The 4,893-nt window shown below is 48.7% G+C and overlaps 1 long non-coding RNA gene across 1 annotated transcript; it reads left to right on the forward strand.

Annotated features, from left to right (window-relative positions):
• The first annotated feature begins 868 nt into the window (after positions 1 to 868).
• LOC114812149 lies at positions 869 to 3,180 on the forward strand. Its single transcript, XR_003759795.1, has 3 exons — positions 869 to 1,227; positions 2,627 to 2,710; positions 2,800 to 3,180. It is a non-coding gene; the product is annotated as an uncharacterized LOC114812149 (long non-coding RNA).
• Positions 3,181 to 4,893: the final 1,713 nt, after the last annotated feature.

Genomic DNA, 4,893 nt, shown 5'->3' on the forward strand with positions numbered 1-4,893 from the left:
AGGGCCCACTTTTGACAAACTGGGGTGCCAAAGTAACCTTATTGTGCCCTATTTTGGTGTGCTCCCGCCTCCCCGCAAGTGTTCTCGGAGACTGGTTCAGCACTGCTCCCTCTGCTGCCTCTCTGCCCCCCCCTTCACCTCCCCTTAGCTAAACCCCCTTCCCCCCCTTTCCCTCTGCCCCTCCTCCTCCCCCTTCCCCTCCCCTCAGCACTGTGCTCGTCTGCTCATTTGTATAGATTTTTATTACCCTATTTATTTTGTTAATGAGATGTACATCCCCTTGATTCTATTTATTGTTTTTGTCTGTCTCCCCTGATCAGACTGTAAGCCCATCAATGGGCAGGGATTGTCTCTATTTGTTGCCGAATTGTACATTCCAAGTGCTTAGTACAGTGCTCTGCACACAGTAAGTGCTCAATAAATACTATTGAATGAATGAATGAATCAATACATCAATGGAAATTGGCACCGATGGTGGACGAAACTATCACTGCACGAGACGGGCCAGACCAGAGACCTAGTCTCCTTCCCAGGTCTCTCCAAGGGCTCCTCTCACCCAAGAGCCTAGGACCTTCACATTGGGCATTGGTTCTCCAAGGCCAGGAGATTTTCTTGTTAATAATAACAACGATAACAATAGTATTTGTTACGTGCTTACTCTGTGTCAAGCACTGTTCTAAGCACTGGAGTAAATACAAGCTTATTAGTTTGAACACAGTTCCTGTCCCACATGGGGCTCACAGTCTCGACAGGAGGGAGTAGCATTTGGTCCCCATTTTACAGATGAGGCAACTAAGGCACAGAGAAGTTAAGTGACTTGCCCGAGGTCGTGCAGCGGACAAGTGGCGGAGCCAGGAATAGAACCCAAGGCCTCCGAGTCCCAGGCCCACGCTCTTTCCACTAGGCCATGCTGCTTCTTTCTCGAAGGGGCCTTCCTGTGTCATCACTGTCTGTGCCACTCCCTCCCTTCCCGCCGGGGCCGCCTGGAGCCTAGGCATCCAGACTAGAACGGCTTCCGGAGGATTCCCGGAGCTGCACTAAATTCATTTCCCACTACTTGATCTCTCTCCTCATCGAAAGCTACTGAGATTGATTTCCTTCTGCCACTCTACTTCCATGATGATCAAAATGTCAGCTCTGCCTGCTCCGCAGGACCCTGCCGTTCCCCAAGAGGCAAGTCTAGGAGACAAGGCAGTGGCGGCTGAGCCTCGGAAAGCCAAGACTCAGGTACTAGTTATATCCAAGGATCTGGCCATGACCTTCACCCCCCAAAGAGGGATTGCTTCTGGACTCGGCTCAGTGCAAGTTTATAAGGATATAAATCTTCTAGACTTTAAGCTCTTTACGGACAGGAAACGTGTCTAGCAACTCCATTGCATCGTACTTTCTCAAGGGCTTAATACAGCGCTCTGCACAAAGTAAATACTCGAAGAATACTATTAACTGATGGATAGATTGATATGATGCAGAAAAATGACAGGAACCCGGTGTCTGTGGTAACTCCCGTCTTCCATCCCGCCTCTGTTCTCTGCATGTTCTGGGCTTACCAGGCTGGGGATAAAAGCTTCTGCCATGCACTCTTGGCATTCCCCCCACCAGACAGTCATACAGCCCGCGTCCCCGAGAACTGACACCTCCATGCCACTGAGGAGACTCCATCCCCTCCTGCCTTCTACCACCCCGTGGGAAAGAGAAAAACATCCACAGAATGAGGCCTCCACAAAACCCTGGGAATACTGGTAGCTACCATAGTGGCCGTGGGTGATAATAATAATATTAAATGGTATTTGTTAAGCGCTCGAGCACTGGCTATGCTTTGGACTCTGAGCCACAAGGAGCCTGAAATTCTGCTCTTCTAGTCTCAGCATCTTGGGGATCATATTTTTATTTTGTGTATTTGTGTTGTGTTTTAATGTTTCACCATTCCTGATGCGTGTGTCTCCGATCCCACCTCCCCACCCCTACTCTTAGATTGTGAGCCCCGTCTAGGTACAGGAACCATCTCCAACTTCCAACTGTGTATTGTCTCCCAGTGCTTAGTACAGTGCTCTGCACCCAGTAAGCACATAGTAAATACTATTACTATTACTTCTTGGAGTCTCCTCTTTCTCCTCAGATACCATTCTACCCCTTCCCTCACCAGTGAGATTTGAGGCAATTAACGCTTTAGCTTGTGGGACCCCCTTGCAAGTAGCTGGAAGTAAGGTGGCCATTCTGCTTCATTCAGGACAGTCCAAATTTCAGCTGGTCTGTCCCCTCCCCAGAACTGATACGGCACTAAACACCTTGATGCCCAGTGGTTTTATTTTATTTATTAACTCCCAACCGTTTTAACTCCAACCACCAAGACTTGTGGCTTGTAAGCAGTTCCCCAACTTACAGAGACCTGGGAGAGGACCGCTACAAGCTATGGACCTAGATGAAGAGGGGCCAGGGGTACCCTGAAGACTCACCCTAGGTTGTGTAGATTTCCCCAAATGCTTCTATACGATGCCTTTCCGGTACGTTGCGTGGTCAGCAGAATGCCCAAGGTGATCTATTACGCTGGGGTCAGTAACATGAGTGCTGTCTGGGGTGTGCAGAGAGTAGTCTGGTATTTGCGAGTACTGTTTTGTCACTTTTTCAGGAAGAAAAGTGTGTTTCTGGCAGTAGCATCCAGGAGAGGCCACGTGGACAGTGTGCTGGTCGAGTGGAGGGGGGCCGGAATCAGGTGAGACTCGTCTCCATGATTTTCCTCCAACCGTTGACTTTCCCTCCCGCCACCAACGTCCCCGTTGCTGACACGCCCTGTGCCCACAGGAACGGGGATAAAAGCCACTCCCGTACGCTCCTGGACTCTTCCGTCACCGCCGAGAAAAGCTTCATGGTAACCGCCGCCTTCTCTCCTGACACCAAGGGTCCCCGCATTCAGCACCCACCATGCACATCAGGCCAGGGATAAAAGCTGCTCCTGCGCGCTCTTGGACTCCTTCATCCCCACCGAGACTTCGAACCTATTTTGTGCATTAGTTTGTGTTGTGCTCTGATGCTTCATCACTTCTGACGTGTTTGTCTCCAATCCTTTCTCCCCACTTAGATTCTGAGATTGCGAATTCACGAGGGACAGAACCGTGTTTAATTCCCACCTGTACATTCTCTCCCAGCACTTAGTACAGTGCTCTATATACTGTAAGCACTTAATAAATGGTATTATTAATAATAATGTTGGTATTTATTAAACGCTTACTATGTGCCAAGCCCTGGGGTAGATACAAGGTAATCAGGTTGTCCCATGTGGAGTTCACAATCTTCATCCCCACTTTACAGATGAGGTAACTGAGGCCCAGAGAAGTGAAGTGACTTGCCTAAGGTCACACAGCTGACAAGTGGCAGGGCCGGAATTAGAACCCAGACCTCTGACTCCCAAGCCCGGGCTCTTTCCACTAAGCAACGCGGCTTCAACTTTACAACTTTATTACTTAATTACAACTTTACCCCCTAATTTCTGCTGTCAACTCTGCCAAGCACAGCTCCAGTGTCTGTCCTACTCTGGTCTCTCTTCTCTACTTTATCAGAGCACACAACATCGATCCAACAATTGTATTTATTGAGTGCTGACAGTGTGCAGAGCACTGTACTGAACGGTTGGGAGAGTACAGTACAGTAAAGTTGATAGAATATCCCTCCTGGAACTTCTCCTTTCCCAGAAGCTTGGCCAGAGAACAATCCAAACTGCCAGACAAGCTTAAAACATCCCCCTTGGATGGCTGCACCCGCTAAGCATAAAAATCAAAATCTGCAAGTTTTAGGGGGCTAATCCCCCTGCATTTAACTAGGGCCACACCTTAAACATTTCAACAGATGCAAAACGAATCTATTAAAGATAGAAAAAAACCTTCCTGAGAAGATTCCTCAACTCCCCTAGCAACACATTCCATTGTCTGATAACAGTGCCGCTCTGCACACCGTAGCAGGCAAGGTGTCTACTGATGCTGTTCTATTGTATTCTCCCAAATGCTTCTGCACACAGTAAGAGCTCAGTAAATACAGCTGATGGAGAGAGAAGCAACATGGTCTAATGGATAGAGCATGGGCCTGGGATGAGGGTTCTAATCCCAACTCTAACACTTGACTGCTGTGTGACTTTGGGCAAGTCAGTTAACTTCAGTTTGCCTCAGTTCCCTCATCCGTAAAATGGGGATTGAGACCTGAACCCCATGTGGGACGCGGACTGTGTCCAACCCGATCAGCTCGCATCTATCCCAGCGCTCGGTAGTGCCTGGAACGGAGTGAATGCTTAACAAATACCATGAGAAAGGGTCAAATAAATATGATCGTTTTATCTCCACTAAAGTCCTCACGATGCTGTAAATCATTCATTGATTCAGTAATGGTTTTGAGCAGCTACTGTGCAGAGCACTGTGCTGCGTATCTGGTGTTTAGATCACTGAACTAGGTGCACATGGCTTAGTAGGAAGAGCACGCAGCTGGGAGCAGGAGACCTGGATTCGAACCCCAGTTCCATCACTGGCCTGCTGCGCGACCTTCACCTTCTCCGGTCCTCCGTGTCCTCCTCTGTAAAATAGTGATAAGATAGACTGTGAGTCCTGTGTGGGTCAGAGACTGTGTTCCGACTGATAATCTTGTATCTCTCACCCCAGCCTCTAGCAAATATTAAGTATTTAAGAATTGCCGAAATTATTTGAGAACATTCATACGAACAGACCCTGTCCTGCCCTCAAGGAGTTTACAATCTAAAGGGATTGAGCTGTGGCTGGCCCCTACTCAGCTCGGTCCTCCCCTTCCGAGGAGCCTAAGAAAATCATAGGCGGAGAGAGGCTGCCCCTTTCTCTCAGCACACATCAACCCTGTCCCTTGTCAGTGTGGGCCTTTGGACAGGACAGACAGCACAAC

This window comes from Ornithorhynchus anatinus, chromosome 1, assembly GCF_004115215.2.
Source record: "Ornithorhynchus anatinus isolate Pmale09 chromosome 1, mOrnAna1.pri.v4, whole genome shotgun sequence".
NCBI classification, from domain to species: domain Eukaryota; kingdom Metazoa; phylum Chordata; class Mammalia; order Monotremata; family Ornithorhynchidae; genus Ornithorhynchus; species Ornithorhynchus anatinus.